Raw genomic sequence first — 16,972 nt, forward strand, 5'->3', positions numbered from 1 at the left:
AATTGTGTCTTACCTTTTCTTTCTACCTTCCTTTTTGCTTCTTTTTCCCTTCACTCATATTCATGAAGGGTCTAGAGCCCCCCAAAATAGGAGTTTCTGTTTTAAATACAATTTAGTTCAAATTTTATTCTCCAATCTGATTGGGTTCTATTATATTTTCTTTGTTTTCTGATTTGTCCACTTTGAAGTATTCATTGGGTTACCTGTTATTACTGCTCTCATTAATTATTGAGCATATTGCATCTTGTAACATTTAGGTAGATTACCAGGAGTTTGGATGTTGATTTTCTACTATCGCTGATGAGTAGATTAGACTTTCCCTGGATGGAATGACTTTGCATTTGTTCCCATCCAGGTCTATGTACTACTTTTCAGTCTATTCTCTCCCGGGGTCCTCTTATTTTATATGTACACCTCACTGGTACTTCATCAACTGAAAGAGCTTCATATCAACTGTGACCTTGGAGATTTCACGGTATATTTCTTTTTCTGGGTAATAATAACTGTGGCATTTGGTAATCACATATATGTAAAATGCAGTGTTAAACTCTGGAGTAGATACAAAGAAGCAGCAAAGCAGAGAAGCAGCGTGGCTCAGCGGAAAGAGCCCGGGCTTTGGAGTCAGAGGTCATGGGTTCAAATCCCAGCTCCGCCAATTGTCAGCTGTGTGACTTTGGGCAAGTCACTTAACTTCTCTGTGCCTCAGTTACCTCATCTGTAAAATGGGGATTAAGATTGTGAGCCCCACGTGGGACAACCTGATCACCTTGTATCCCCCCTAGCGCTTAGAACATAGTAAGCGCTTAACAAAAACCATTATTATTATTATTATATAAAATAATGACATCAGACACACTGCCTGTCCCACTAAATTAAGTAAGCGGGAGGACGGGTATTGAATCCACATTTTACAGATGAGGAATCTGAGACACAGAGAAGGTAAATGAATTTCCCAAGGTCAAACAGCAGGCAAGTAGCAGAGCCAGGACCAGAACTCAGGCCTCTCATTTCAAGGTCCATGCTCTTTCCACTAGTTCATGCTGAGTACGGTACTCTCAGAATCTGTGCATTGTTGGATCTCTGATTGATCTTTCTGTGATCATCTCTGCCCATAGTTAGAGGTGTTGTCACCTCTAGAGCTGGTGCCCTGGGTCCACCCCTGGTTCCTGCTGTCTGTTGTCCCTTCGGTCACCATCAGCAGAAACCCCTCCTTGTCAATGGCTGGCCAGAACCCTCCTCCCTTCAACAGGAATCTTTGATGGCTGTAAATTGTTGGATACAAGTTATAAGGCTTTAAAATCAGTTGCTGTGAATGCAGATGATATTCCTGCTCCCCCCCCACCCCCATTCAAAGGGGTTTCTCTATCCAATCCACCATTGACTATCAGGGTATGAATGAACATTAAACACCTCCCTTTTGTGGTGCAAATTGCTTCATTGCCAGGTGGATTACAAGAGAACAGTTTATTTTTCTTCAAGGAGGTTAGATGACAGTCATATCCCATACCCCATCGAGACAACAAGAATGCCATAACTGATCCTCAGAATAAATTCTACTGGGTAAACCATCTGGAGGTCAGAGATTTTGTCTACCAGCTTTACTGTATTGTTCTCTCCCATAGTAAATGCTTAATACAGGGTTCTACACACAATGATTGATTGAATTATTGGAAAGTGAGCAATGGAAAATGAAGCTAGGGTGGTAAGAAGGGAGAGGACAATTGTTTTGATTAGTTGAGAAAGAATTAATTTCTCAGGTCAGGGATCATGTCTACCAACTCTACTGTCCTCTTTTAAACACTTAGTACAGTGTGCTGCACAAAGTGAGTGCTTAATAAATACCACTGATGAGTTGATTGATCAGAAGCTTCACCCAACATGCTGTCAGTACAGAATTCATTCATTCATTCAATTGTATTTATTGAGCGCTTACTGTGTGCAGAGCACTGTACTAAGTGCTTGGGAAGTACAAGTTGGCAACATACAGAGACGGTCCCTACAGCAACAGCGGGCTCACAGTCTAGAATCTTCCCAACATGTTGAGCAAAGAATATATGACAACTTGCTAGGTGCTTCAAATTATAATTTTGGAAGCTAGCAATGATGTATCCTTTGGGGTTTCTCTTTGAAGTTTCCCGAGCTTCACAGATCTGAAGCCATCAAGACGATGCTTTGGAGTGACCCGATCTTCACAATTCTCTTCGTCACTCAGATTGGGATTGGTGTTCCGGGGGAACTCACTGCTGCTCACACTGTATATCACCATCTTCATTCTTCAGCCCTGTTGCAAGAAGCCTATTCACCTGATACTAGCCCTCCTGACTGTGAACAACACAGTGACACTTCTCAACCAGTTGGCCTCATGGAGGGTTCTGGCCTTCAGGTGGGAGAATTCTCTGGATGTGGTGGAATACCAGGTAGTCTAGGACACCAGGAGAGTATCCTGAGGCCTTTCCATCTGCACCACGTGTCTTCTGAGAGTGTTCCAGACTGTCCCCATCAGTCCTGGCACCTCCTGCTGTGCTCCAAATCAAACATCGCATCCCCAAGTATATTCTCCCTTCCCTTCTCTCCTTTTGGGTTCTAAATCTGTTGGTAGAAATTAATGCACTAAAATCCATTACAGCCATGAGAAGGAATGCCACTGTCCCGGTAAATGATACCAGCAGGGAATCGGGTCCCAGTTCACTCCAAGTTGTTTTAAACAAGCTTGTGTCTGTCATGCTCCTCCTTGATCTCTTATTTGTGTTATTTGTGACTGGCCAGTGGCTACATGGTGGTTGTACTACATCAACACCACAAGCAAGTTCAGCACATCCTCAGCACCAGCCTCTCCCCCAAATCCTCCATGGAGAACGGAGCCACCCAGACCATCCCAGCCGCAGGGCTCAGTGGAAAGAGCACTGGCTTGGGAGCCAGAGGTCATGGGTTCTATTCTTTCTTAGTATCTTTCTTAGACATTGGTCCAAATGACCTCTTAAAGCCTCTCTTGGCTCTAAGATTCTAAAACAATCACAACTTCTATAATGCACATCTGATCAAGGCCCCAGTTTACTCTCCCAAACTTATACTCTCCAATCATTAATTCACTCAACTGCTTCATGAATTAAATCAACCATCAGTGTGATTTGGAAGAGGATTTCCATCAAGGAGGGAAGTTTATTCCTACTGTAGAGATGTCTCAGACTCCCCGTGCAGACAGTGTCCCATCTGCAGGAGGTGATGCCATAATGGCAGCTCTTGGGGGAGATGAGCTCAGCACCTCAGCTGTATAACTGTTGGCTGGGCTGGGCATCACCAGGCACAGACAAGACAGACCCCTCAGGACACAGCGCAGTAGTAGACAGACTAGTCCAGATGATTGCCTTTTTATTTGCGACACTCTGATGCCAGAGGAAAGACAGAAGCAGAGCAGGGGGAAGGGTTGCCTATGTTATAGGAGTCTTGGGATTCTGGGATTGTGCATCTGAAGAGGGACTAAAAGGTCTCTATGAGAAGCCGAGTTCTCGGCCTGTCTCCAGTACCTGCTTGAGGATGTCTACCCAATCTATTTCGGCAGCCCTGACCTCCCTCCATCTCTGCAGTCTCAAATTTCCTCCTACCTTCAGGACATCTCTCCTTGGATGTCCTGAGGAACACATGTCCGAAATAGAACTCCTCATTTTCCCTTCTAAATCCTGCCCTTCCTCAGGCTTTCCTCAAGAATTTCCTCCCTGTCTCATAAGTGTGTATCCTTGGCATTATACTAAGCTCATCTCTCTCACTCAACCTGGATGGCCTAGTCGTTAAAGCACAGGCCTTGGAGTTAGAAGGACCCGGGTTATAATCCTGGCTCCACCACTTGTTTGCTATGTGATCCAGGCAGAGAAGCATCATGGCTCAGTGGAAAGAGACTGGGCTTTGGAGTCAGAGGTCGTGGGTTCAAATCCTGGCTCCACCAACTGTCAGCTGTGTGACTTTGGGCAAGTCACTTCACTTCTCTGCACCTCAGTTACCTCATCTGTAAAATGGGGATGAAAACTGTGAGACCTCCGTGGGACAACCTGATCACCTGGTAACCTCCCCAGCGCTTAGAATAGTGCTTTGCACATAGTAAGCGCTTAACAAATACTATTATTATTATTATTATTATTATTATGTAATCTAAGTCACTTCACTTCTCTGATCAGCAGTGATCCTCACATCTCCAAACTCCAGACGTCCTTCAAGGGAGGTGTTAGACACTTCACCTCCACTGAATTCAGGTAACTAGTCAGGTAATAATAATAATAATTTTTGCTAAGCACTTACTATGTGTCAAACACAGTATTAAGCATTGGGGTAGATACAGTGCAACCCAATTGGACACAGTCCCGATTCCATATGGAAATCACAGTCTAAGAAGGAAGGGGAACAGATATTTCATCCCTATTCTACAGATGAAGAAACTGAGGTACAGAAAAGTTAAGTGACTTGCCCAGGTCACAAAGCAGGCAAGGACAGAGCTCTAACTCAGTGTTCTCTTCTTAACTGGGAATGGACCCTCTGCTGCTCTGGCCCAAAACAATTGATCTGTCACAGTGCTGCCATGTTTCTATAGAACACTGGCCTTTATTATCTGATAGGAGAAAGGAGACTTGGACTCACACCAATTGAATTCAAAATGAGGGAGAGAGATCTAAAGTGTCCAGACTCAGTTTTTTGTTTTTTGTTTTTTGTGAGGTGTTCCAGTTATGCTTCCGTTTTGGATCCAGAAGTGTCAACTCTTCAGGATAAACTGCTCCAAGAGTCTGCTTCTTTGCTATGACAGGAGACTTTCCAGACAGTGGAGGGAGGAATGTCACCTGTCCTTGAACTCTGAGTTCATAGGAGGGAGGAGGAGTGAGTGAGAAGGTGGAGGGGAGGAGGGACTTTCCCCTATTAGTTGATCCACTGGAGTATGGAGATCACTGCTGATAATCACCAAAAGGCAAAAGAAGACATAGCCTCCTCCCAGAATTAATACAGGATCATGGAACCTCAACTGATCAACTTTGATATAATTCAAAGGCAGTGTGATGCTGCTGGAGATACAGTGAAAGCTGACAAACTAGGAGACTGGGAACAGGGTGATCCGGGTGGCTCTGGTGTCCACAGAGGATTTGGGGGAGGGGCTGGTGCGATAGATGTGCTGGGCTTGACTCATCTCTCTCATTCAACCCACATATTCAGTCAATACAAGGAGAGAAGTCGGGCTGGAGGGGTAGATTTGGGAATCATCCACAAAGAGATGATAGCTGAAGCCATGAGAGCAAGTTAATTCTTCAGAAGAGTCTCAGTCTGGGAAGGCCTCCTGGAGGAGGTGAGCTCTCAGCAGGGCCTTGAAGGGAGGAAGAGAGCTAGCTTGGAGGATGGGCAGAGGGAGGGCATTCCAGGCCCGGAGGATGACGTTGGCCCGGGGGTTGATGGCGGGACAGGCGAGAACGAGGTAAGGTGAGGAGATTAGCAGCGGAGGAGCAGAGGGTGTGGGCTGGGCTGTAGAAGGAGAAAAGGGAGGTGAGGTAGGAGGGGGCGAGGTGATGGAGAACCTTGAAGCCCAGGGTGAGGAGTTTCTGTCTGATGCGCAGATTGATTGGTAGCCACTGGAGATTTTTGAGGAGGGAGTAATATGCCCAGAGCGTTTCTGGACAAAGATAATCCGGGCAGCAGCATGAAGTATGGATTGAAGTGGAGAGAGACAGGAGGATGGGAGATCAGAGAGAAGGCTGATGCAATAGTCCAGACGGGATAGGATGAGAGCTTGAATGAGCAGGGTAGTGGTATGGATGGAGAGGAAAGGGTGGATCTTGGCAATGCTGCGGAGCTGAGACCGGCAGGTTTTGGTGACAGCTTGGATGTGAGGGGTGAATGAGAGAGTGGAGTCGAGGATGACACTAAGGTTGCGGGCTTGTAAGACGGGAAAGATGGTAGTGCCGTCAACAGAGATGGGAAAGTCAGGGAGAGGACAAGGTTTGGGAGGGAAGACAAGGAGTTCAGTCTTGGACATGTTGAGCTTTAGGTGGCGGGCAGACATCCATATCATCATCATCATCATCAATCGTATTTATTGAGTGCTTACTATGTGCAGAGCACTGTACTAAGCGCTTGGGAAGTACAAATTGGCAACATATAGAGACAATCCCTACCCAACAGTGGGCTAACAGTCTAAAAGGGGGAGACAGAGAACAAAACCAAACATACCAACAAAATAAAATAAATAGGATAGATATGTACAAGTAAAATAAATAAATAAGTAAATAGAGTAATAAATATGTACAAACATATATACATATATACAGGTGCTGTGGAGAAGAGAAAGAGGTAAGATGGGGGGATGGAGAGGGGGACGGGGGGGGAGAAGAAGGAAGGGGCTCAGTCTGGGAAGGCCTCCTGGAGGAGGTGAGCCCTCAGCAGGGCCTTGAAGGAAAAATATGGAATGCTTCACGAATTTGCGTGTCATCTTTGCGCAGGGATCCTTGCGCATCTCCAGATGGAGATGTCCTGAAGGCAGGAGGAGATGCGAGCCTGGAGAGAGGGGAAGAGAGCAGGGGCAGAGATGTAGATCTGGGTGTCATCAGCGTAGAGGTGATAGTTGAACCCGTGGGAGCGAATGAGGTCACCAAGAGGGTGCGTGTAGATTGAGAACAGATGGGGACCAAGCACTGAACCTTGGGGAACCCCCGCAGTAAGAGGATGGGAGGGGGAGGAGGAGTCTGCAAAAGAGACTGAGAAAGAATGACCGGAGAGATAAGAGGAGAACCAGGAGAGGACGGAGTCTGTGAAGCCAAGGTCAGATAGCGTGTTGAGAAGAAGGGGGTGGTCGACAGTGTCGAAGGCAGCTGAGAGGTCGAGGAGTATAGGACAGAGTATGAGCCGTTGGATTTGGCAAGCAGGAGGTCGTTGGTGACCTTTGAGAGGGCAGTTTCCGTGGAATGTAGGGGATGGAAGCCAGACTGGAGGGGGTCGAGGAGAGAGTTGTTGTTGAGGAATTCTAGGCAGCGCGTGTAGACAAGAGTGTGGGTGTAGATGGAGAATAGAAAGAGTTTTAGAACTGAATCTTGAGTTACTCCCAAAGTTAGGGGATGGGAGATAGAGGAGGAACCTATGAAAGAGACTGAGAATAAACAGCCAGAGAGGGAGGAGGAGAACCAGGAGAGGACAGTATCAGTGAAGCCAAGGTGAGACAGTGTTCCCAGGAGAAGGGAGCAGTCCACAGTGTTGAAGAGAGCTGAATCATCAAGGAGGCCATTTGAATCAGCCAATAGGAGGTCATTGGTGACTTTAGAGAGAGGGCAGTACCCTTGGACTGGAGGAAGCAGAGGCCAGACAAAGTTCAGGAGAAGAATTGGACAAGAGAAAGTTTAGGCAGTGGATGTATGCAACTTTCATGAGTAATTTGGGAAAGTATGGTAGGAGAGGGGTGGAACAATAACTGGGGGGTTCTGCGGGCTGAAGGGAGGGGGTTTTAAGATAAGTGATACATGGGCAAGGTTCAAAACAGTGGAGGAGGAGACATTGGCAAGTGAGCGGTTGAAGATCAATCAATCAAGCAGTATTGAGTGCTTACTGTGTGCAGAGCACTGTACTAAGCGCTTGGGAAGTACAAGTTGGCAACATATAGAGACGATCCCTACCCAATAGTGGGCTCACAGTCTAGAAGGGGGAGACAGAGAACAAAACCAAACATATGAACAAAATAAAATAAATAGAATAGATACGTACAAGTAAAATAAATAAATAGAGTAATAAATATGTACAAACATATAGACATATATACAGGTGCTGTGGGGAAGGGAAGGAGGTAAGAAGGGGGGATGGAGAGGGGGATGAGGGGGAGAGGAAGGAGGAGGCTCAGTCTGGGAAGGCCTCCTGGAGGAGGTGAGCTCTCAGTAGGGCCTTGAAGGGAGGAAGAGAGCTAGCTTGGCGGATGTTGGGAGGGAGGACATTCCAGGCCAGGGGAGACCCTGGTGACAATCAGGGAGAGAGGAAAGGAGGGGTGAGTGTTTTAATAAGGTGGGAAGGGAAGGGCTAGGAAGTGCAGGTGGAGATGGCAGCATCTGAGAGGAGGAGGGAGATCGCCACCTGAGGTACTGCTGGTGAGGATGGGAGAGTCAAAGCGGGTCAGAAGGAGGGAGTCATTGGAGAGTAGTAGGGGAGAGTCTAAGAAAAGTGGCCACTGCCGCAAGAAGTGTTTTCATTAGAAATATCTTAAGGAAACCTCTCGACTGGCACCATTTCCACGAGTGGGCCTGTTTCTCTCCATAATGTGTGGGGGATAGTCATTCATTCATTCATTCAATCGTATTTATTGAGCACTTACTGTGTGCAGAGCACTGTACTAAGCACTCGGGAAGTACAAGTTGACAACATATAGAGACGGTCCCTAGCCAACAACGGGCTCAGTCTAGAATGGGGAGACAGACAACACAACAAAACATATTAAGCACTGTTCTAAGTGCTGGGGAGGTTATAAGGTGATCAGGTTGTCCCACGGGGGCCTCGCAGCCTTAATCCCCATTTTCCAGATGAGGGAACTGAGGCCCAGAGAAGTGAAGTGACTTGCCCAAAGTCACACAGCAGACAATTGGCGGAGCTGGGATTTGAACCCACGACCTCTGACTCCAAAGCCCGGGCTCTTTCCACTGAGCAACACTGCTTCTCCAAATCTACACCCAATTCAGTCATATTTACTGAGCACTTAGGATACCTGGGATATCAGTCCCATATTTGCTTCTTCATTTACCCAGAGCAGTGTGTCACTGTCAGTGGCATCTGCTTTGAGTACTCCAAGGCAGCTATGGGTATGCTAATGTGCAAGGTCTGATATACCTGTATTCTAGTCTTAAGCACTGTGGTACTCGCCCCAGCTCTACACTCCTTATGGAAATGTCCTCATAGTCTACTATTTCCTCTTTCTGTAATTTAGCTTAATGTCTCTCTTGCGTTGTAGACTGTAAGCTCCTTGTGGGTAGGGATCACATCTACCAACTCTATCATATTATACCCTCCCAAGAGATTAGTAGTGCTTTGTGCACAGTAAGTGCTCAAAAAATACCATTGATGGACCGACTGAATATAGACTCTTCTCTCTCTTTCTATACATCTATCTTCCTGTATATGCTACTAAATACATACTAGTGAACTAAATTGTTACTAAATTATTACTTGTACATATTTACTATTTATTTTGTTAATGATGCGCATATAGCTTTAATTCTATTTGTTCTGACGATTTTGACACCTGTCTACATGTTTTGTATTGTTGTCTGTCTCCCCCTTCTAGACTGTGAGCCCGTTGTTGGGTAGGGACCGTCTCTATATGTTACCGACTTGTACTTCCCAAGGGCTTAGTACAGTGCTTTGCACACAGTAAGCGCTCAATAAATACGATTGAATGAATGAATGAATGAAATTGTACACTATTTTTCAAATTCTAAAATCATTTCCTCAACCCTCTAAGGATTCAGGTTCAAGGCAGCAGGGGAATATTTTCTTGCCAAATGACCCTGGACAAGTCACTTACCTGCTCTATGCCTCAGTTTCCCCATCTCTTAAGTGGAGATTAAATGCCTGTTTTACCTTCCCCTTACTCTTAGAGCCTCATGAGGATGGAGACTGTGTCTGATCTAAATGTGCACTGTACTTATCCCAGTGCTTAACACAGTGCTTGGCACATAGCAACTCTTAACAAATACCACCCATGTTACTATTCTAGATCTACGATTCTGCAACTAGGAAAACTATACAGGTGTGGACAGCTCTAATGAAAACCTCACAAAACAATTTCCAAAATGACACTTCCAGCTTATTTGATAAACTGTTCAATTAATTAATTCCACCTTGACTGTTATTCAGTAGAGAACTAGCAAATGGGAGAGACTGTATTGCTTGTTTAAGTTATATTCGATTCCCCCTGAGGACAGTGTCCCAGCGATCGCAAGCGACAGAGTGCTAGCCACTCTTCAGGGAGATGAGCTCATGCCACTTCATCCCTATAAACTGCTGCCCTGGCTGGACCCCTTTAGTCATCGCTAAGACAAACTCTTCCATTTGCAGTGCGGTGGGAGTACAGCCCAGGTCAGGTGAGTATCTCTTCGGGAGTCAGGCAGAGGGCCCAGATTAGTCAGTGATCAGCATGTCCGGGGGTGTGATGATTCAGTATACAGGTTCGTGAATGGAGTCTATGGAAATGGTTGAGTTCTTAGCCCTCTCCCTCACCTACTCTTGATGCTGCTGCCTGGCAGAATGGAAGGAATTTCATAGAAGGGAGCTGAAAATCCCAGGTTTCTCCATTTTGGCCCATTGCCGAACCATTCATAATTGTGGCATTTCCCCAACTATTGTTCTCTAAGTGGCCTTTCCTCCTCCCCCAGTTCTCTGCCCCCTAACCCTGACTTAACTTCTTTTGCCCCGGGAAATATGACTTCCAAAGTCTGGGTGAGGAGTGAGGTGGGGCAGGGAGGGAAGGGGGATGAACAAGTTAAAAGCCTCTCTGAGAGGAACCTTTTTGCAAGGTCTCTCTGGGGTTGGATTGAGGTGGTCAGGGGTGTCTTCATCCTCCTCTGGTCACCTCTCCCAGTGTCCCAGCAGATAATGGATAATGAAGCCGAACCAACGGTCCTCCACAGATGCCACAGCTTGGCTCCAACACTACCCCGCAGCCCCATGCCTATACCACCTCATTTCCCCAATCCTTTCCCACCAATTTAGCTACTATAAGGCAACTGGGTCCTGGCCCTAAGTGTGGTATCCTCCATTTCCCATCTCATCTTTGTTTCTCTCTCTTTTTTTATTATGGTATTTGTTAAGCATTTATGTGTGCCAACCATTGTGCTAAGTACTGGGTAGATATAAGGTAATCAAGTGGGACACATCCCACGTGGCGCTGAGAGTCTTAATCTCTGTTGTACAGATGAGGGAACTGCGGCACAGAGAAGTAAAAGTGACTTGCCCTAGATCACAAAGCAGGCTAGTGGTGGATTCAGACTTAGAACCCAGGTCCCTCTGACACCCAGGTCCATGCTCTATCCACTAGGCCATACTGCTTCTCTTCCATCCAAGGGATGTGCTGAATTTAGTGATTCTATTGAAGCAGCATACCCTAGTAATAATAATAATGATGATGATGATGATGGTATTAAGTGCTTAATATGTGCAAAACAGTGTTCTAAGCAAAACAGTGTTCTAAGCGCTGGGGTTGATACAAGGTAATCAGGTTGTCCCACATGGGGCTCACAGTCTAAATCCCCATCTTTCAGATGAGGTAACTGAGGCACGGAGACGTTAAGTGACTTGCCCGAAGTCACACAGCTGACAAGTGGCAGAACCTGGATTAGAACCCATGACCTCTGACTCCCAAGCCCGGGCTCTTTCCACTGAGCCAAGCTGCTTCTCTTCCACAACTGCAGAGAAATTCTCTCCCACCGGACACTGTGAATGGCATCATTCTCTGACACCCGTGATGTGTGGAACTTTGAAAGGGGCACGGGTCGCCCTTCCAAGTGTCATTCATTCAATCGTATTTATTGAGTGCTTAGTGTGTGCAAAGCACTGTACAGAGCGCTTGGGAGAGTACAATATAAAACCAGACACATTCCCTGCCCACAACAATCAATCAATCAATTATATTTATTGAGCACTTACTGTGTGCAGAGCACTGTACTAAACCCTTGGGAAGTACAAGTTGGCAACATATAGAGACAGTCCCTACCCAACAGTGGGCTCACAGTCTAGGAGGGGGAGACAGAGAACAAGCTCCCAGTCTAGCGGGTCAAAACCAAAGAGCTGGGTTCTAATTCTGGCTCTGCCACTTGTCTGTTGTGTGACCTTAGGCAAGCCACTTTTACTTCTCTGTTCCTCAGTTCCCTCATCTGTATGGGGATTTTATGGGGATTAAGAGTGAGCCCTATGTGGAACAGGGACTCTGTCCAACTCGATTATCTTGTATCTACCCCAGTGCTTAGAACAATGCCTGGCACATCATTAGCATTTATCAAATACCATTATTATTATTGTTATTATTGTTAATTCCATGGCATATTAAAAAGGATTAAGCACTTGATATTCACTTCAGCCCCACAGCACATATATACATATTGGCAAGTTTTTCATAATATATATATTGATATTTCTCTCCCCCTCTAGTCTGTAAGCTCCTCGTAGGCAGGGAACATGTCTACCAATTCTGTCGATTGTTCTTTTCCAAGTGCTTTCTGTACAGTGCTCTGCACCCAGTAAATGCTCGGTAAATGCCACTGATTGATTGATTGACTAAATTCATTTGTTGTACCATCATTTGATGAGCTTTCTGCATCACTGATTGCACCTTCTCCCACCCCCTCTGCATGGAACTTGCAGCCCTGGTGCTTCTCCAGCAAGGCTCAAGCTTCCAATGTGTATCGGTGATGGTCCATTTCCCAAACCCCTCTTCACTCTCCCAGCCCACCAGTACTATCCTTCAGATGGAGCCTGGAGCCCTTTCCTCTGCCTGAAAGTCCTGCCATTTCCAAATCTGCCCCGCCACAACTTTTTTTCCCCATTTTACAGATGGAGAAACTGAGGTTCAGAGAGGTTAAATGACTTTCTCAAGATCACACAGAAGGCTAGTGGCAGAGCTGGATTTAGAACCTAAGTCTCTTGGATCCCAGTCCCAGCCTCTTTCCATTAGACCGGGCTGCCTTCTGAGTATAATCCCTTCCACACTGCTTGCATGTGAAGATTGCCCCTTACTGAAGAGATCCATCTTGGACTCCCTTCCTCCCCACCGCTCCCGTTCCAAGGCCATTGCTGTAACTACATCAGTCTGTGTTCTGCAGCTGCATGTGTGCTTGAAGTTTTGTTTCTGCCCGTGTAAATTCAGCAGAATTGAGCCAATAGTAGGTTTAATGCTGGGGATTGGCATAGGAAGTAGAACTAGTGTGCTGGGAAGTACCGCCACTCTTTAAGTCCCTACCTTCCCCTGACCTGGGCATTTGGAGAATGATTCCGGGCTCCTCAGCAGGCCCATTTGACACGGAAGAAGTGATTCCATGTTATGGCTGGCTCGGTGTGTGTCTCTGGACTTGTCTATGTCTCTGTGAATATTCCTGCCTCCGAGGTTCTCGAAGTCTCTGCCCAGTGAGTAGTGGCAGGAAAACTGTTGCTTTTTTTAGTTCTAAAGAAACAATAATCTATCCCCCTGCCTTTTCTTTTGGGGGCAGTGAATAATAAACACTCCAACCTGGATAGGGGGTGACTTTTCCTCACTGCAGTTTTTTAAGGCAGAGAAAAATGACAAGCCCAAATTGCACTTCCCAATTTTCTCCAAATGATAAAAAAAGCCCAAAAACCGAGAGAATAATTTTTCAGTTATCTCTGGAGAAGAAGCAGGGAATCTGACACTTTTTATGGCAGGTGGGTTGACAGAGATAGCAAAACTTCCTGCTCTCATGAGACACAAGACCCTATAATAAGGTCTCAATGAAGAAGAAGATGCTGTTTGCTAAGTCCATGACTTTCAACCTGTCTAGCTGGGTTCCCTCTGAGCAACCAGAAAAGTAAAATGAAATATTAAAGCAGCAACAACAGAGTTATTCAGGGCATACAGATGGAGCATGGGGGTCCCCATAGACCCTCCCAAAATGATGATAGGTTGTTACAGTAACAACCTTACCAGATCCTTGATTCTACTCAACCACTCCCATTCTTTCAAAAGCCCCATTCATTTGACTGTCTTGAGCTTCCTGACACAATCCCTTTTGAACTCCAAATGCCACGCATGAAATCCTTATTCTGGAAGCTCCATCCAGGGAACAGGAAACCAGGGGATAGTTCATGCATCCTACACAGAGAAAATCTGACCAAAGTCCTATGGTACTACCATTTGAAGATAAAGCAAGGAAAAGCAATTCTGCATTTCTTTTGAAGGTCTCTGAGCTGGGCAGCTGGCAGAAATCAGGACGATGCTGTGGAGTGACCTGATCATCATTACATTCTTCCTGGTTCAGACTGGGATTGGGCTCCTGGGGAACTCAATATTGCTCTTGCTCTATGTTGGCATAGTCACGTCTCATCCCGGTCAGAAGAAGCCTGCAGACTTGATCCTCTCCCACCTGACTGTGGCCAACACAGTGATGCTTCTCACACATTCCGTGCCAGGAATGGTGGTAACGTTTGGGATGAACAATATTCTGGATGATGCAGGCTGTCTGATTGTCATCTACATCCGGAGAGTGGCCCGGGGCCTTTCCATCTCCACCACGTGTCTGCTCAGCACGTTTCAGACCATCACCATCAGCCCCAGCACCTCCCGCTGGGCTAAGCTCAGACCCAGAGTCCCCAACTGCATCATCCCTTCCTTCCTCTTCTTCTGGGCCCTCAACCTCTTGATCTACCTTAACATACTGAAAGACATTGCAGTTATGAAAAATGCCACACTTTTGATTAATGGCTACAGTATGAAATTGTGTCCCAATATGGTGCGGGTCCATTTATCCGGTCACATTGCATTCATTAGCATTCCTTATTTCTGAGATCTCTTTTTTGTCTTCCTCATGAGCTGGGCCAGTGTTTACATGATAATCACGCTTCATCAGCACCGAAAGAAAGTGCAGCACGTCCACAGTGCCAGCCTCTCCTCCAGATCTTCCCCAGAGTCCAGAGCCACCCTGACGATTTTACTCCTCATCACCTGCTTTGCTTTCTTTTACTGCCTGAACTGCTGCCTTAACCTTTCCATAAAGTTTGTTGGGGAGGATGCCTTCAGGTTGTATGACCTTGTGACATTTATGAGTTCATGTTACCCTTCCCTTTGTCCATTGGTGCTGATCACCAATGATCCCCGGATTCCCAGACCTCAGTGTGTCCCTGAGATAAGAAGAGGCCACAGACCCCCAACGCACCCCAAGGATGAACAGAAGGTAAGCCCCTGGCCCTATGCTCTGCCCAGTCCCTCACTGTGAAGATGGGTGTCCAAGGGAAGAAGTGGATTCTAGGAGCAGGCTCCCTCCATGTCTCCAAGTTGCTGGTCTCTTGGCTGAGAGCACCAAGGGAGAGGTTTCATTTCTCCATCTCTCTTGTGGAGTGGATTCCCTCCCCAGTCTTCTGAATTCATTATGCAAACCCAGTCATCTTTCCCTCAAAGGAGAAAGAGGACATTGCTCTCAGGAAAAATGGCAGCTGGGTTGTTATTTGTCAATACTAGATCCATTTATCAGCTTGTGCAGAAAAATAGAATCCTTTCCTTTTTTAAAAGAAATCGTATCGTGTCCATGAGATAAGAAGAGGCCACAGACCCCCAAAGTACCCCAAGGATGAACAGAAGGGAAGCCCCGTGCCCTATTCTCTGCCCATTCCCTCGCTGTGAAAATGGCTGTCCAAGGGAAGAAGTGGATTCTAGGAGCAGGTTCCCTTCATGACTCCAAATTGCTGGTCTCTTGGCTGAGAGCACCAAGTGAGAGGGTTCATTTCTCAGTCTCTCTCATGGAATGGATTCCCTCTCCAGTCTTCTGAATTCATTATGAGAACCTTGTCATCTTTCCCTCAAAGGAGAAAGAGGACATTGCTCTCAGGGAAAATGGCAGCTGGGTTGTTATTTGTCAATACTAGATCCATTTATCAGCTTGTGCAGAAAAATAGAATCCTTTCCTTTTTTAAAAGAAATCGTATCTGTTAAGCACTTCCTAGGTTCCAAGCACTGTAGTAAACACTGGGGTAGATACAAGCTAATCAAGTTGGACACAGTGAATGTCCCACGTGGGGCTCACAGTCAATCCCCATTTTACAGATGAGGTAACTTAATAATGATAGTATTTGTTAAGCACTTACTATGTGCCAAGCACTGTTCTAAACACTGGGTAGATATAAGGTAATCAGCCACGTGGGGCTCACAATCTTAATCTCCATTTTACAGATGAGGTAACTGAGGCCTGGAGAAACGAAGTGACTTGCCCAGAGTCATACAGGTGACAAGCGGAGGAACTGGGATTAGAACCCATGACCTCTGACTCCCAAGCCTATGCTCTTTCCACTAAGCCATGCGGCTTCTCAAGCACAGAGAAGTTAAGAGACTTGCCCAAGGTCCCTTAAAAGGACTCAGATTTTCTCAGGGCTCAGAAAGTCCAACTATGAGATGTCAGAGATGACTGCAAATCAGCAAGGATATAACCATTCCAGCCAGTCACTGGAGCACAGGAAAACCAGTATTGTTACAATGAAGGTTATTCCTTCTGCACCCACCGATTGATCTCTACCATTACCTCGATTATCATCATCATCACCTACAACACCATCCTCCTCCTCACTGCCATCACCAATGGTGTCATCATTTTCATCGACATCATCAGTATCAGTATCATCAATGTCATCATCAGTAGCCATACCAAGAATGGCTCAGTGGGCAGAGGGAGGGCAAAGCTGGATGCGATCCCTGGGTGCCTCACACCTCGTGGAATGTGAATTGACTCTGACTTTACTGGAGGTTGAGCAGACCTTTCTTCACTTTCTCCACCTGGTCTTTTAAGCCTTCCTTTTCTCTCCCCTATGTGTCTTACAGGGTACCCATGGGCCTGCTGCTAGCTCCTCCACCCAGAGAGCAAACCACACCAGAATCGCCAGTTCCACTGCTCCTTCAAACAGTGTAAAATGAATAAACACCATTCTGCTCAACTGGGCCTAGGACCGCTCACTGGGCGACCTTAAATGTGATGAATTATTATTATTATTATTATCATCATCATTGTCATTATTATTTTTGCCATTCTAAGTGCTGGGAGAGGTACAGGTTAATCAGATCGGACACAGTCCTGACCCCATATGAGGTTTACAGTCTAAGCATGAGGGAGAGCAGTCATTGAATCCCCAGTTTACAGATAAGGAAACTGAGGCACAGGGAAGGAGAGTGACTTGCCAAAGGTCAAAGAGCAGGCACTGTGTGAATCATTTCACAGTGGGTCTCCTATGGAAAATACATCAACTAAAGGATCATAGACAAGAGAGT

The 16,972-nt window shown here is 46.1% G+C and overlaps 1 long non-coding RNA gene across 2 annotated transcripts; it reads left to right on the forward strand.

The window, feature by feature from the left end:
- Positions 1-356: 356 nt before the first annotated feature.
- LOC119923306 lies at positions 357-16,651 on the forward strand. 2 transcript variants are annotated; one of them, XR_005448815.1, is made up of 4 exons: positions 2,359-2,383; positions 4,170-4,244; positions 14,828-14,894; positions 16,529-16,651. It is a non-coding gene; the product is annotated as an uncharacterized LOC119923306 (long non-coding RNA). The 2 variants fall into 2 exon arrangements; XR_005448816.1 differs by lacking the exons at positions 2,359-2,383; positions 4,170-4,244 and adding an exon at positions 357-475.
- The last annotated feature ends 321 nt before the right edge of the window (positions 16,652-16,972 follow it).

This window comes from Tachyglossus aculeatus, unplaced genomic scaffold (assembly GCF_015852505.1).
Source record: "Tachyglossus aculeatus isolate mTacAcu1 unplaced genomic scaffold, mTacAcu1.pri scaffold_170_arrow_ctg1, whole genome shotgun sequence".
NCBI classification, from domain to species: domain Eukaryota; kingdom Metazoa; phylum Chordata; class Mammalia; order Monotremata; family Tachyglossidae; genus Tachyglossus; species Tachyglossus aculeatus.